This window comes from Cynocephalus volans, chromosome 10 (genome assembly GCF_027409185.1).
Source record: "Cynocephalus volans isolate mCynVol1 chromosome 10, mCynVol1.pri, whole genome shotgun sequence".
NCBI lineage: Eukaryota > Metazoa > Chordata > Mammalia > Dermoptera > Cynocephalidae > Cynocephalus > Cynocephalus volans.
This window is the reverse complement of record NC_084469.1, coordinates 131395253-131412973: the sequence shown is the minus strand read 5'-3', so window position 1 is coordinate 131412973 and position 17721 is coordinate 131395253.

Sequence of the window (17721 nt, the reverse complement as noted above, 5' to 3'; positions counted from 1 at the left end):
GCTGAAGCTCGTACATTAAATTCACCATGGAAACCAGTTCCACCTCCAGGAATTCACTATTCAATGAATTAGATCAACTGGCTTAACCCCTTCATTGTGCACACAAAGAGACTGAAAGCCAAAGATGTGAAGTGGTTTGCACAGTATGATAACAGCCTGTAATGGCAAAGGTGGGTGGAGAATGCAAGTTTCCTGGATCTTTGGCCCCAGGGCCTTGCCACTGAAAAGGTATTTGGGAATTCAGCAGGCTTTAAAATAAATATTATATTTGGGGATACATCAGATGAGCACCCATGGGTTGTACACTTTGGGAATTTCTAAAAGCATAAGAGGCAGTGAAATGTATGCAAATTTGTCACAAACTTATTTAAAGCAACTTGTTGGAAGCTTACAAACCAAAATGTTAACAAACTATAGCTACTGATGACTTTTTTCCTTTTCACAGTTATAATTATACTTTCAGCTAATATATCTGTTTCATAGAACTATTAAGTCCTCTTATTATGCTTTTTATGGCACTCCCATGAAAAAGCACTGCCCCAAGATTCCTATATCAGATCAATGGGAAAACAACACAAAACTAAGACGAGAACTTTTGCCCAAATTAATTTTACTATAGAGAAGTATAAGTCCAATTACCCATTGCCGTAAGTTTTGTCTGTGACTCAGTTTAGAGAAACAGCATGTATTGGCTCATTTTGTGAGCAAAGGAAATATCTCAAAAACAAAATCATCTTGTTTTAGCTCTGTGGTACTTTTCCAGCAGTAAAGCATGAGCTAAGGTTCAGTGGCTTGCTCTGATCCTTAATGTCCCCTGATGTCTCCCATGGGCTATCCTAAAGAAATTTCCAGAACTTTTCTTGGTTCATTGACACCAACAGTGCAGACAAATGTGGAAGCAACTGTGGACAGTGACTTCTTTCACACAAGGGCCCCTCCCCGCTAAGGCAGATTTTCCCAGCCCCCAAATCATGAATTACAGGGAGGGGTGATAAGGGTGCTGTTGATGGTAAAACTTTCCTACTGGCTTCTTTGCATGCCAAGTAGCAGGATCCATTGCCCTCCTCATCCTGGACAGCATGAGGCAGCTCCCAAGCACTCTTCATCATTCTTTGCACGGAAAAATGTGCATAGGGGCTGAAGCGTGTTATGTGTAGCCCAATGAATATATCACCTGCAAAGCAAGATGGGATAGTCCACAGCAGGTCTGCCCTTCCAAGATGTTAACCATTCAAAAAAAACACCTTGCTTATGACACTCCAGTCTTAGTGCATATACAGTGCCAAGGCCATGCTGAGTTGTCTGATACATAGTTTGACAGTGGGTAATTCCGTTCAGACCCTCCCCTAGTGATCGGCTAGGTTGCCTGTCAGGAACTAATTTTGCTACTGATTGGGGATCCCCACAGTGGACTACTTGCAGGAATGGCATGAACTGTAAGCAATTGTGTGCTGCCCCAGTGTTATGGAAGTTTATAAAAACTTAGAAGACCCAAAGGAAACCACAGGTTTGTGTGTGGAGCCTGGTGTAGATCCAGCCACCACTCTGAATCTCTGCACATCTTCCTTGACAGGCAGGAAACTCAGGATGTATGTGTAGCTGACTGAGCAGAGGGCTTTCCTAGTCCAGCAGCCATGCACCGTGCATTTATGAACACCCAGCCTTTTAGGGCTGTGTGAACTGCATCCTTGTAACATCATTGTATTCTTTCAATAAATAGCCTTCTGAGTTGAATGGGAGTCAGTTTGCCTTTTTCAATTTTCAGAACTTGGCTAAGATTAAAGAATGGTGCATCAAGGAGTGATTAACTGCTAAACTCTTCACAGCCGGGTGAGTTAACAATAGCTACCATTTATTGAATGCTTACTACTTGAAAGACCTTGTGTTAAGTGTTTGGAGTCCACCGTTTCATTTAATCCTTACAATTCCTGGTTAGAGGTGCTGTGGTAGCTCTTGTCTTCATCTGCCCAATGTTCCCCTGTTCTTGCTCTTGTAACAATCCCTGCTGTACTGATCACAGGGACACAAGTCAGGATGTCTCCAGGACTCAGTGCTGTTTCTTGGGGCAGGCATGTGACCTAGTTCAGCCAGTCAGAGTCCTTTGCCAGAATTTTATCAAAGTAGAGCTGGCAGGGGAAATTTTTCTTTATTTGGGGGTTACTGGACTGCAAAGGTGAAGGCCTAGCACTTCCTACAGCTTAATTTCTGACCAGGGATGGGAAGTCTATTGTAGAAGAGGATGTGGCTGACATGATGGTATTCTCGTTTCTATTCCCTGGGGTCCTTGGACCTGGCTCAATTTCTTGCTTTTTTTTTTTTTTTTTTTTTTTTCTTTTTTTCTTAAAAGATGACCGGTAAGGGGATCTTAACCCTTGACTTGGTGTTGTCAGCACCATGCTCTCCCAAGTGAGCTAACTGGCCATGCCTATATAGGGATCTGAACCCGTGGCCTTGGTGTTATCAGCACCACACTCTCCCAAGTGAGCCACAGGCCGGCCCTGACCTGGCTCAATTTCTGAAGCTCTTCCTGGGATTCCCACTATTAGTCCAATGATCTGTCCTTTCTGCTTAAGCTCATTTTTTATGTTTCTGTTGCTTGCATTAAAGAAATCTGGTAAATGTGCTATACACCTTCTTTGTAGTCAAGGGTGGGGGACCCAGAGAAGTAAATTAACTTGCCCAAGGTAGTACTGCCCATGTTAGATTCAGGCTTTGAAACAGAGATTGGCTCCAAAGGCCAATCTTAACCTCCAACTCTCACTTCTCCAGAGCCGTGTTATGGTCAAGGAGCTGCATATTACTCAGTATCATTTGGGGATAAGTGGATGAAGGGATATGATGACAGGTTAGGTTGGAGACTGAGCAGAAACAAAATAATGAAGGGCCTTGGAATGTGTTTCCTGTTTCAGTAAATTAAATCCCCTAAATTCACCCACTGCCCTCACACCTTAATACCAGGGTATGTCAAAAAGTTCATGGAAAGATTTGTATTATCTTCTGATTCTATTTTTCCACAAACTTTTTGAAGAACCCTTGTGTATCAGTTATTTACATTTGTTCATCTGTAGATGAAAACTGGTATCATATTAAGAAAAAAAAACTTTTAAATGTTTTCCATGTTGCTACATAGGCTCTTGATCTGTTTAACAAGTCTGTTACTGTTGAGACAGTGTTTGGATTGTTTGGGTATTGGTTTTTATATTAATAACATCGAATACTTCTACCTTTTTTAGCACCCCACCTTTTTTTTCCTATTGAATTTTTTTTCTTCAAATATCCAGAATGAAATAACAATAAATTATCCAAAATGGGATTACTGGGTCAGCATATATAGGGTAATATAACCAGCTGGTGTAAGACTTACACAAGAATAACTTGATACAACAATGCAGGAGTAATAATCTCACATTGCAAAATGGAGCCAGAAGAAAACCAGTCTCCCACTCCGGCTTCCTGATGCCTGGGTGTCTCTCACTCCTGCCTCCTGATGTCTGAGGAATGCCCCAGGGTAGACATTATATCTGTGGGAGCATCTAGCACACTTCTGTAGAAGATAAGAAAAATTTCTGCACTTGTTAGGCACATTGATGGTGGTGATGCTTAGTTCTTTATAGCTGCAATGGGCTTTTATAAATACAGTAGTCCCCCCTTATCCGCTGGGGTGACATTCCAAGACTCTCAGTGGATTCCTGAAACCTTGGATAGTACCAAACCGTATATACACTATGTGAATTTCTTTTTCCTTCTTCACAATTTCACAGACAAGATTCATTCTTACTGTAGATCTTAGCAACTTCAGCATACGAGTTTTTTTCTTAAATTAAGAACGTTAACCTTTTCACATAAAGGAAGCACTTTACAGCTTCTTTGGCATATCTGCATTGCCAGCGTCACTACTCTTGTGCTTTGGGGCCATTATGAAGTAAAATAAGGGTGACTTGAATACAAGCACCGCGATACTGCAACAGTCAAATGTGATCACCAAGATGGCTACTAAGTGATGAATGGTTGGGGAGCATCTACAGTGTGAATCCAGGGTAGGAAGAAGCCAGGCTGCCTGAGATTTCATCACACTGCTCAAAATGACACTCAATCAAAAACTTATGAATTGTTTATTTCTGGAATTTTCCATTTAATATTTTCGGACCACAGTTGACAGTAGGTAACCAACTGTGGAAAATGAAACTGAGGATAAGGGGCAACTACTGTACTAAGCTGGTTAATTCCTACTCATCTGTTACATTACAAATGTCACTTCAGGAAAGGTTTTGCTGACTCTCCTACTTCAGATTGGTCTCCCTCTTTTAAATTTTCATAGGTTACTGTTAATTTCCTTCATGTTACCAAAATTTGTATTTGTGATTCTTTGGTTTTCTTTTTCTCAGACTAGGTTGTGAGTTCCAGAAAGGCAGGGTCCACGTCTATTTTCCTAACTCTTTTTGTTCCCCTGCTTATCACAATGCCAGGCATATAGTAGGTACTTAATATAGTCTTGTTAAGTGAGCAATTGAGTGGGGATTTCTTAATAGACAAAGAAGACTGGCTCAGAAATGAAAAGAGGCTCAATCTTGAAATCAGAATTTTGCAGAATCACACAATGTAGTACTATTTTCTACCAATTAGGCTGGCAAAAATTTGGAAATCTGGCAGGGAGATAAAGGACTTTCATACACTGCTGGTGAGGGGGGTATATTGGTATAATCATTTGGGGAAATAAATTGACAATATCCAGTAAAATTGCAGCTAAGCAATTGAGCTCAGCAGTTCCATTTGTAGGTAGATATATACCGTGGACTAGAAATTTTCCTGTGTGAGCACAAGGAGACATGCACAAGGATGGTCATTACAGCTATGTTTGAAAGAGTGAAAATATGGACAGAGAACTGTAAGTGAATAGGTTAATAAACTGTGAAGTATTCTTATAATTTAATACAATATAGTATTTAAATGAAGGAACCAGAGTATCTGGCAAAAAAAAAAAAAAAAAGCAAAAAAATGTAGCTCTACCTATTCTACTCCTGTACCCAAGCAGCTTAATGTGCCTGGAGAAAAACAACCATGATGACTAGTCCCAATTTCCTTTCTGCTAACCTCCAGCATTTTTTCCCCTAGTCCAGTCATTAGCCCACTCTTCTAAGGTGCTATTTTATACCTTCTGTCTTCTCAAACCTTTAGCACTTTGCCCCACTTTGCCTCACTCAGTTGGTGACCTTGTTTCATTGTTAATTGGAAAAATAAAAGCAACCAGAAGGTAACTCCTCACCTATGTGTATCTTGTCCTTTCACTCTTCCTTCCTGTTGCTGTGGTTGACACTGTTATCTAAGACCAACTCCTTCTCTGGTGTATTAGATCCCATCTTTATTATTTTTTTAAATTATTTTTATTTTTTAAAAGATGACCAGTAAGGAGATCTTAACCACTCACTTGGTGTTGTCAGAACCATGCTGTCCCAAGTGAGCTAACCAGCCATCCCTATATAGGGATCTGAACCCATGGCCTTGGTGTTATCAGCACCACACTCTCCCGAGTGAGCCACGGGCCGGCCCTAGATCCCATCTTTAAACTAGGACGTTATTCCTACAATTGATCTCTCTCCTGCATCTTTTTTTGTTTTTCCTTATCTACTGCATTTTCCCCCTCAGCATAATAACATATAATTTTTCTCTTCTACAATATGTATGTTTTATGCCCCCTCCACCACCTACCTACCACTCCATTTCTTGCTTCACCTCATAGCTAGATTTCTCCATGAGGTGTGGAACACTCATTTGTGCCCAGTTCCTTTTCTTCTGTTCTCTCTTGCACCCACTCCAGTCAGGTCTTTGTTTCTGCTGTTGTCAAAAGGTCACTGATGGACTCCACGTGGCTAAGTCCAGTGGTTGTTTTTCAGTCCTTTTACTTGACTTTTCAATATTAGTTGATACAGTCGATCACTTCCTCACCCTTGAAACTTTTTTTTCACTCGGTTTCCAGGTTACACTTACCTGGATTTCCTTACGCTTTATTGACAGCTATTTCTCCCAAATTCTTTATCTTTCCTTGCTCTAGACATGGGCATTACTGTAGGGCTCAGTCTTGGCACCTTTTTCTTTTTCTACAGTCACCCTGTTGGACTCTCATCCTGCCTCATGGCTTTAAATATCTGTTGACAGCTTCAAAATGTGTATCTCCAGCCCAGGATTCATACTCATATAAGCAACTACCTATTCAACATCTCCACTTGGATGTTTAACAGATGTCTCATTTAATGCTTTATGTCCAAAGATGAATTCATGCTCTCCCCTTCCCAGCCCTATCATAAGCATGTTCCTTCCTTAGTCTTCCCATTTGATAAAAGGCAACCCATCCTTTCTTGTTGCTGAGGCCCCAAGTTGGGGAACCACTTTTGACTGCTTTTTTTCATACCCCATATCCAAGCTCCAATAAGTCCTGTCTGCTAACTTTCAGGATTAAGAGGATGACCATTTCTTTTTGCCTCTGCTGCTACCACCCTAGCCCACGTCACCAGCACCATCTCTGGCCCACATTTTTTCAATAGCCCCCTATTGATTTCCCTCCTTTCAGCCTTGCCTTCCTATGTTCGTAGTTCAGCAGCCAAAGTTATCTAATAGCTCTCCATTTCACTCAATAAAAGCTAATGTAAAGCCTCATGTAATACTGGCACCACCTGCCACCTCACGTTATCTGTCACCACTCCTCTTCCTTCCGGATGGCTCTGCTCCAAGCCCACTGGCCTCCCTCAGTAACTTAAACTCGCCCATCATGCCTCCACATCAGAGCCTTTACATTTGCTCTTCCCTATTCCCTTCAGATTTTTGCTCAACTATTTTCTTACCAAAGAGTCCCTCCTTGATTATCCTATAATCAGCAGACTCTCCCTCCATGGCACAGCCCAGGCCCCTTCCCAGCTTTACTTTTTCCATAATACTTACCACCACCCGACATGATAAATATTTTTCCTATTATATGTCCTTCTCTAGAAGGTAAGCTCCATGGGAGGAGTGATTTGGCAGGGTGAGGGTGGGGGTGTAGCAAATTTATTGAAGCATAACATACACACAGAAAAGTACACAAATAGGGCTGGCCAGTTAGCACAGTGGGTTAGAGTGCAGTGTTACAACACCAAGAACAAGGGTCCGCATCTCTGCACTGGCCAGCTATAATAAATAAATAAATGTAATTAAAAGTACAAAACACCACCCAAAATAAATAAGTAAATGTAATTAAAAGTACAAAACTAAAGTGCACAGGTAGCAAATGAGCAGCTTGATGATTGAGGGCAGCAGCTTTTGTATCTTCTGTTTAGTGTTTTGTCCCCAGACAGGGAATGTTTATATATTTAATGAATGTTTTTGATCTGAATTTACATGTGTTAGCAAGATTGAAAACAGCTGGAAATAAAGTTGCAGAGGGATACGTATGGGGTGATATAACTTTAAAAAATCCATAATATATTTTTATTGACACATATAAAGTACAAGTAGAAAAGTATTAAAATATCAGCTTCAGGGGGAGTTTTCATGGGAGGCAGAGGGGAGCAGGATGGGAAGAAATAAAAGAAGGCTTAAACAGTCACATTTTATTTCTTAAAAAAGCAAATATGGCAAAATGTTAACATTTGCTAAAAGAAGGTAGTGAATGGGTATTTGCCATATGTGCCTCTCTGAATGTTTATTCTCCTTTAAAGTCTGCCCCATGCCTTTTGCTCTTATCTGATCCCTCCTCTGACAAAGCCACCTGCTTGGTTCCCCTCAGCATGAGCCACCTGACCTGTACACACAGCACACCTATACCTGAAGGATTTAGGAGAAGGCATAATGGGCATTCATGCTCCCTGGGGTAAAGAACTGGTCCAAGCCCAAGAAAGAAGGGAGGGTCTTGGCACTGTTGGGATCAAATAAAGCATTCCAACCCCACATAAATGCCATTTGAGGGACCAATTAAAAAGAAAAGGAGGGAAGGGGAGCAGAGGGCCTCCTGCATTTAGAAACATAAATTACAGAACATTAAGAGATTATTTGAAGGAGTTGGTGGAAGATTACTAAGTTTTGCTAAAAAACTTCAGTGAAACCCCTGTAATTTTGGAAAAAAAACTATTTTTTTTTTGGCAAACATATTTTAATGGATAAAGAAGCTGAGAAATTTGGACCTGAACCAGAAATGGTATTTTACTGTGCTGTGAACAGATAACTATTAGTTGTGATAATGGGATTTTTGTTTTACTGTATGCACTAAGAAAATAGCAATTAGCAATTGCTCTTTATTTTTAGTGTTCATTTTCCAAAGTTAGACGTTTCACAACATTTTGACAGAGACTTTTCTGTTGCCTTGGAGTTGCTGATAAAGCCCCAAAGGTGAAATCATTCTAAAGGGTGTCACAAGGACTCAGCACAGTGTCCCTAAGAACTCACTAGGAGGTGTGAGATTCACATAACCACACCAGCCACTGGATCCTCAGCCCCTACAGACACGACCATGTAACAAGGTTCTGCTCCAGAGGACAGGGGCCTCGTGCTCCTTGGGTGAGGCCTCCACCTCTCCCCTACAGAGCTGGAGGGACTCAGGCACTGGGAATGAGGAGATATTAGGGGCATCTGAAAGCACAGGAGCTTGGCATCTCCATCTCCAGCAAAACCACAGGCCCACTTCAGAGCTGCCACCAGGAGTTCTTGGGCGAGCTTGACATGTATCCCCTGATGTGTGTGTATGTGGGGGTGAAGGATAGTGAGGGATTCAACAGACACTGGTGCCCACAACTGTCTGGAGATTGCTGAAGGGAGCCCCTAGCAACAGAGTATAAAGCTCTCTCGCATTTGTGTAGTGCCTAGGAAGAAATAAGTATAGGACCAGCCCATCTGTTTGCTGCCAGAGATCACAAGACGGAATTTCAGTGGCTCCTAAATAGGTGTCCGTGTAACTGATCGTACAAACCGGGACCCTTGAGAATGAAGAGGGAGCTAAACAGATGGAAAGCTTGGACTGTGCTCGAAAACCCAAACATATGTTCACCTTGTGCCTGGAGTTCCCCCGAAGGAGGGAGAAGGACAGGTGGGCAGGAGACATAGGGCTGTGTCCCGGTGGTTGCCCAGCCATTCTAGGGAATAACTCACCTGGAGAGGTGTTACAGGCGAGGACTACCTGGAGCCGAAAGGAAGAGTAGGCCGTCCTGCTGTGAATCAACACAGGGGTCTGGGGTGAAGCTGAATGCAGGGGCACCGTCCGGGCAGGCAACGGGCGTCAGGCCAAACAGGACTAACGTAGCCAGACGGGGCGCCAGAGCGCTCTGCCTGGCCTCACTGCCAACACCGCCTTCTCTTCTTTCGGCCGACTCACTGTCAAGGGGCAGTGCGGGTCGCGGCCCAGCATGTGGGGATCTAAGAATTAGGTAGGAGTTCGGCGTTTGAAAATTGCTTGACTTAAGCTTTAATTACCGAACGTAAGCGGGAAATTGTTTTTGCTGAGTTAAGAGATCCTGACGGGAGTGGGGTGGGGGTTTTTTGACAGTGGGGTGGGGGCTGTGAAGGCCTTTTGTGGTGATGCCACATAGGTTAGAAAGGTTTATACCACCAATTTAGAAATAACAGGACGATCTGGGTGTGCCCTTTAAAGAGGTATCCAAAGGAAGCCTACTGGCGTCCCCTGACATTTTACGAGCGGCGGGTGGAACGTGCAGTTCCGACAGGTGCGTTCCAGACGTGCCCGGAAACAGCGCCACCGCAGCGCCTTCCCACGCGGCGCGGCTGGAGACTACATTCCCCGAAAGCCTTGGCGGCGGCGCGTTTCCGCTTCCGGTCCCGCAGGTCTGCGCGGGAGTCTGTGCCGTGTCCTCACTCAGCGGCTCGGAGTGCGCGCGAGCTTGGTAAGCCCGATTTATGCCCACTTCCTTGTCCCTCGGGCCTGCTCAACCTCCTCCCGTGGCTGCCAGCAGCCACCGTGCTTCATGGTCGGATACCACGAGCCAGGCTTCTGCCACCTTCTCCTGCGCTTTGACAGGTGGACAGACCGGCCATCTCCAATCACGTGACCTACTGAACAAAATGGGGATAAACTGAACCATATGAAATTGTATAGGTAAGCGGAGAAACTCCAGGTCACCATGTCTCCACTCTCTGAAAAAGTGTGGCTTTTCCCGAGGAAGTCTAAGTTTCCCTTCTGAAACGGCCATAAAGAACAGAGAGCCCATCTCCTCTTCGTGTCTCCTCCCTTCTCCCTGCCTCAGGGCGGCAGAATCCTGTGCAGACATGCTGGAGGGAAAATAATGAAGCCTTGAGTGAGGGGCTACACTCCCGGTAACGGTGGTCTGGGTAATTAGGACTAAAATTTCCACGCAAAATAAACTGGGTGAAATGTTGAAAAAAGGAAGCATACTTTAAAGCATCAGAAGAGCTAACGAGAGTGAACAATTAATGATCACGCTCTAGGAAAAGCAAGAGATTGAATTCATAATCCCGGCACTTAAGGGTGCTTATGCCTGAAGGCATTTTGCTGGAAAAAAAAAAAAAAGACACCTATGAAACCCAGCTGTGACAGCTGGTGGACTTGCAGTACAACAGGTACAAGTGTAAAAGTGCTGAAAGCCGGGAATGTGGATAATCACCCCATATCTGAACTGGGACCCCACATGAAGACACCCTCAGAAAAACGTTGAGTTGGAGAAAAACGAGCCCTTGCATAGACATGTTTCCCAAATTGAGGTCACCTTGGAGGTGTAGGGAACCTCAGCCTTGAACTCTGTTAGCACTGGCCAAACTAGTGGTGTGCTCAGGTGCCAGGCAGAAGCAAATTAAAATGATCCTTAGAGAAAGGCATTATCACACATCAAGGTTTCCTTTTTTTTTTTTTTTCAAAAGATGACCCGTAAGGGGATCTTAACCCTTGACTTGGTGCTGCCAGCACCACACTCTCCCAAGTGAGCCAATCAGCCATCCCTATATAGGGATCTGAACCCGTGGCCTTGGTATTATCAGCACCACACTCTCCCAAGTGAGCCACGGCCGGCTCTTCCTTTTTTTTTTTTTTTAAGGAAATTTCCAGCACACTCTCAAAGATAACCAGATACATGGGGAAACACGATATCATGGAAGAGAACATACAGAAATAACAGACAAGAAATACAGATACACAAACATTTAGATATTGGAATTGTCAAAAAGAGTATAAAATAGCAATTCTTAGTATATATAAAAGTATATATATAAAGATGAAAGACAGGCTTGAAAATGACTACAGGGGGCCGGCCCGGTGGCTCACCCGGGAGAGTGCAGCGCTGGGAGCACCGAGGCCGCGGGTTTGGATCCTATATAGGGATGGCCAGTGTGCTCGCTGGCTGAGTGTGGTGCGAACCACACCATGCTGAGGGTTGTGATCCCCTTACCGGTCAAAAACAAAACAAAAAAAAGAAAAGAAAAGAAAATGACTACAGAAACAACAAAGCATAAAAAAGTGACATAGCAGATTTGAAAAAATAACCAAATAGAACATTTTTAAAAATAGCTAATTAAAAAAACAAAAACAACTAAAAAATAAAAATAACTGTTTAATTGCAAATTAAACATAAAAGAGGAGAGAATTAATTAGGATATAGGTGAGAAGAAATTGTCTAGAAACTAGCAGGCAGAGACAGTGAAATGGAAAGTACAGACAAGATAAATCATATTAAACCATCAGGTAAGAAGGCCCAACATAAATTTAATCAGATTCCCAGAAGGAAAATAAAAACCTATAAGAAATATTTGAAGAGCAAATGGCTGAGAGTTTTCCAAGACTGATTTCAAAAAACAACATACCAACTACAGATTCAAGAAGACCAATGAACCTCAAAGATTAAAGTAAATTCACAACTAGACACATCATGATGAAACACTAGAAAATTAAAAGCAGATAAAGTCTTAAAAGCAATTTTTAAAAAGATCAATTAACTTCGGAGAAATAAGAGCTGACTTCCCAATAGGGACAATGGAAGCCATATGAATGAGGAGTGAAATTATTGTACTTAAAGAAAATATCTGCCAGTCTAGAATTCTGTACACAGCAAAAATCAGGAGTCAAGACACAATAAGTCCCTTTTATACAACTAAAAACAGGAATTTCAACATAAGCAGAACCTAACTAAGGAAATTCTAAAGACTGTATTTCATACAAAACGAAAATGATCCTAGATGGATAGTCAAAGACACAAGAAAGAATAAAGCTCAAAGAAAGTAAATTGGATAAATCTGAATGATAACTGTATAAAACAACAGTTATTTATAAGTCTTTAAAAACAAGTGAAAATTCAGGACAATGATACTCTTGCATTTCTGGCTATGACAGTAGCTTTAATAAACTAAAAACAAAATTCTAGAAAATGTTACTATAGTGACAAAGAGTTGATCAGGATCCTGCACTTATGAATGGAATAAAGAGGCAATTCCAAGGCTCTTCAATGCTTTCCAAATCAATACTCCTTGCTCTCTGAGTGACCTTGATCAAATTCCTTAAGCTGTCTGTACTTCAATTTCCTCAACTACAAAATGGGCATATTAATAGGACCTACCCCCTAGGGCTGTTCTGGACTAAATGAGTTAATATTTTGCACAGTGTGTGGCCCATAGTTAGCACTACAGATGTGTCTTGCTATTATTATAGCAAGGGCTGTAGTGGGCACAGCATTGGACCTGGAGTTAGGTGTGACACTTACTAGCTATGCAATATTTGCACACGTTACTTTGCCTCTCTGAGCTTCGTTTGTCTGTAAATGGGGCTACCATAGTCCCACGTGCTAGGGCTGATGTGAGGATTAAGTGAGTTAATATCTGTAAAGAACTTAGCACCGTGCCCGGCTCGTAGTAGGTGGTTTTTAAAATTTGCGCGCTCAAGGTGAACAGGCTAGAATTGTGGGGGGCGTCGGCGTACAGGGAAGCTCTCCCCAGGCTGCAAGAAGACCTCGCCCGCCTCCACGGTGGGGCTCCGAGTGCATTCCCGGTGGTCACCAGGGGGTGGCGACGCACCAGAGAAGGCTCCCGGGGGCGGCGGAGCTCTGGAGCCGCCCGGCAGAGCAGGGCTTGCACGAGGAGAGCTTGGAGTCAGGCTTCCTCTCCTCTTCCTTCTTTTCTCCCTTCTCTCTAAACGATCCTGGAATTTTGCTTCTCCCGATGAGATACCTGCTCTTGGCGGCCTCCATCCAGGGTCCTGCTTCTGAAAGGAAGAATTTGGGGCATCTGGCAATAGTGGGGATCCGGGTCAACGTCACGAAAAGCGAGACCTGCAAATCCGCAAGTCCGAGGGGACCTTGATGTGATCCAGGAGCAGCCAAGCTCCGTGAGCTAAACGTTCGTTTTTTCCTAACAATTTCTTATTTTGAAAAATTTCAAACCCACAGAAACATTTTAAAACCGTTCAATCAGCAAAAACCCCTATACTTTTCATTTGGATTCACCAGTTGTGAACACATTTTGCCAGATTATTTACACACACACAGACACTTATTTTTTTGGCTGAACCATTTGAGAGTTACTTGCAGACTTCCTGGCACTTCACCCCTGAATACTTCAGCCTGTATCTCCTAAGGACAAGGACATTCTCCTGCACAGCCACAATTCCATTATCAGAAAAGAAACTCAATATTGATATAATACTATTATCTTACATACGGTTACATATTTAAATTTCTCCAGTTGTTCCAACTGTATCCTGTATAGCTGTGATTTTGTTTTATTTGTGATCCAGGATCCAATCAATGTTCACATAATTTTTTCTTTCATGAAATTTTTGGAAAGTCCAGGCAAGTTGTAGAAGGTTTCATAATCTGAATTTGTCCTATTTATCTTCCTGGTTATATTCGGGCAGATTGCTCTTGGTAACAATATTGCACAGGCCATGTTATCTGTTTCTCATCACATCATATCAGAAGGCCCATTGTGTAGGTTTGTACCATACAATGTGTACCATACTGGTAACACTAAGTTTGATCACTGGGTCATCTATGACAGTTTTCTGTCTTCCCTTCTCTCCCTCTCCCCCACCCCCGCCAAACAAACAAACTGAATCTGAAACCACAAGAAGAAAACAGTTAAGTCCAAGATGTGGGACAAATAGCTCAGTCTCTCCAAGTCCATGGTCACACTGGCCTCCCTTGCTGCCTTTCAAAAATTCTGGGCACATTCCTGCCACAGGACCTTTACACTTGCTGTTCCCAACACCTGGAATGTTCTTCCTCTTGAAAAGCATGGTTTCCTCTCTCACCTTCAAGTCTTTGCTCAAACATCAACTTTCACTGATTTCATTGAAAGTCTTCATTGATTACCCTATCTCCCTTACCCTGATCTACTTTTCCCCCATAGCAATTGTCACCTTCTGACATATTATATGATTTACTTATTTAGTATGTTTGATGTCTTTCTCCCTCTAGTAGTATGTAAACTCTGGAAGAGCAGGGATTTTTCTCTGCTTTATGCACTGCTGTATTCTCAACACCTCAAACAAAACTTGGCATGTGGTATAGGCACTTAATATGTATTTGCTGAATGAATTTGTTATCTATTACTGCGTTACAAATTACCCCAAAGTTTAGCAGCTTAAACTGCAAACATTTATTCTCTCACATGGTTTCTGAGGATCATGAATCTAGGAGCTGCTTAGCTGGACGGTTCCCCCATGAGGCTGCAATCAAGCTGTTGGCCAGAGCTATAGACATCTCAAAGCTTTCTGGGGCTACAGAACCCATTCCCAACTCATTCACATGGTTTTTGGCAGACCTCGGTTCCTCACTGGCTGTTGGCCGTAAGCTTCAGGTCCTAGCCACATGGGTCCCTCCACAGGGCTGTCTCATGTCATGGCGTCCGGCTTCCCCCAAAGTGATGAGAGAAGAGAGAGACAAAGGAAGGGAGAGAGAGAACACCCAAGACAAAATAACAATTTTTTTTTATTACCTAATCACAAAAATGATATACCTATCTGTAATAAAAAATTGCTCCTTCCCAGAGTTGTCCTTGTCCTAATCCCCAGAATCTGTGGCAAAAGGAGTTTGCAGGAGTCATTTAGTTAAGGACTTTGAGATGGGGAAGTGTCCTGGATTGCCCAGGTAGGTCCAATATAATCACAGGGTCCTCACAAGGAAAAAAGGAAGACCAAGAGAGTCAGTGATGAAAAGGGAGATTGATGATGGGAACAGAGGCTGGAGTGATGCACTTTGAAGATGGAGGAAGGGACTATGAGCCGAGGAGTTCAGGCAATCTCTAGAAGCTTCTAGCCCACCTAGGCTATCACTTTTGCCATATCGTATTAGTTAGAAGTGAGTCACTAAGTCCAGCCCACATTCTCAGGGTGTGAATACAATTCAATTATTATTATTTTTAACATACAATTATTAGAGGCCATTTTAGAACCTGCGCACCACAATGAACGATTTACTATTGACCCCACTTTACGGGTGGGTAAACTGAGGCTCAGAGGAACATTGTAACTTGCCTGAGGTCATACAGGTAGTAATGGTGGAGTCAGTTCCATCTGACACTCAGAATGAATCCCAAACTCCTTTAACAAATAGCTACAAGGACCTCCCTGATCTGGGTCCTGCCTCCCTCCCTAATCTTAAACACACCAAGTTTATTCCCACCTCAGGGCCATCACACCTGCTGTTTCCTTTCCAAAGTTGCTCATTACTGAGACCTTCAGGTCTCAGTTCAAATACAAGTCTTCCCTGACCGCTGTCTTTAACACAATGACTTTCTATCTGTTCAACCCATTTTAATTTATGTCTTATTTATTGTTTGTTTACTGTCTGTCTGTTCCCACTACCGGCACCCCTCATGAGAACAGGGTTTTGCCTCTTTTGTTCACTGCCATATCCCCATTACTGGCCCACAGTAAGTGCTCAATAAGTATTTGCTGAATGAATGAATGACTTCACAGGAAGGTAACATAGTTAAAAACAATCCTCTCAACACACTTCTCTGCATGTCTTGAAATAACAGTTATTACATGACAGAGCTTATGAAAATTAAAAGACATGAATAAAAGAAGTTAAAAGGCCTAAAGTCATGGGATATATTTTTAAAGAAATGAGAGTTTCGATTCTCCCACCGTGAATAGGCTGAACCTGGGGGCATTCACAGGGCTCTGTGCTCTGAGAGCCCTTTGTCCCAGAAAGGGAAGGACGCTGGAAGGAGGAGCAAGCAATCCACCAGCACCACAATTTGGGTAATAACTAAGCATTTTCTTCCTAGGCTGGTTCTGCTGGTCTCCATGCCCCTTCCTTCAGGCAAAAACCTTCTTTACTTAGCCAGGAACCATAGCTCTTTGAAGACCCTGCAGGTCAACCATGAATTTAAAGAGGGTATATTAGGCAAAGAGAGTTTGACTTGATTAGGGAGGCTGGGTTCCTTGGACAAGGAACCTGTTTTCTAAATCTCTCTCTGTCTCTCTCTGTTGGTGGTGGTGAGGGGTAGGGAGGAATTGGGTATAGACGGTTGAATTAATTACTCAGTTCACAGCCCACCCTTATAATTAGTTCATGCAAGGCTCCTCTCTGGTTTTATTAATTCACCCATTCATTCATTTCTTTTTATTTCTATTCGCTCTCCTATCCTCCCCTACACTCTGTTTAATAAATATCTTTGAGTTTGTATATAGCTTTGTCAAATGTGTAGTGTTATTTTATGTGAATGTGATTTTAATTTTTTAATTAAAAGGTGTCTTGCTATAAATCACATTCTGTTTCTTAGTGTGGTAGCCAGTTTCCAAGATGGCCCCCAATGGATCTCCCAGTATTCACATCTTTGAATAGTCCTCTCTGTTATGGAATGAATGTTTGTGTCCCTACAAAATTCATATATTAAAGCCCTAACTCCCAATGTGATGGTATTTGGAAGTGGGTCCTTTGGGAAGTAATTAGGTTTAGATGAGGTCATGAGGTTAGCATCTTCATGATGAGATTAGTGCCCTTATAAGAAGAGGAAGAGGTGCCAGAGCTCATTCGCTTCACGTGCATGCATGGAGGAAAGGCCATGTCAGCACACATCTAGATGGTGGTCCCCTATAAGCCAAGAGAAGATGTCACAGAATGAGATCTGCTTTGCTGTCACCTTGATCTTAAACTTGCCAGCCTCCAGAACTGTGAGAAATAAATTTCTGTTGTTTAAGCTACCCAGTCTATGGTATTTTGTTGTGGCAGCCCAAGCAGGCTAAGATACCCTCCCACACTGAGTAGAGCTGACCCTATTCAACCAATAGGATATTGCAGGGATAGTGATGTGTGATTTCCAAGGCTAGATGATAAAAGACATTGCAGCCCCCTCCTTGCTCTCTCTTGGATCACTCGCTCTAGGGGAAGCCAATTGCTGTGTCATGAGGATACTCAAACTGCCCTATGGAGAGGTCTGATAGGAACTGAAGCCCCCTGTCAACAGTTAGCACCAACTTGCCGGCCACATAAGTGAATCATCTTGGAGGTGACTCTCCAGCCCCAATAAAACTTTCAGATAGCTTTGTTGATTATGTCCTTTCCTGTGCAGAAGCTTTTTAGTTTGATGTAGTCCCATTTGTCCATTTTTGCTTTAGTTGCCTGTGCCTTTGTAGTATTGAGATGGCATCAACCTAAATGCCCATCAGCGGATACATGGATTAAAAAACTGGTATATATACATAATGGAATACCATTCAGCTATGAAAAAACAATGAAATCCTGTCATTGAAGCAACATGGATGGAACTGGAGACCGTCATGTTAAGTGAAGTAAGTCA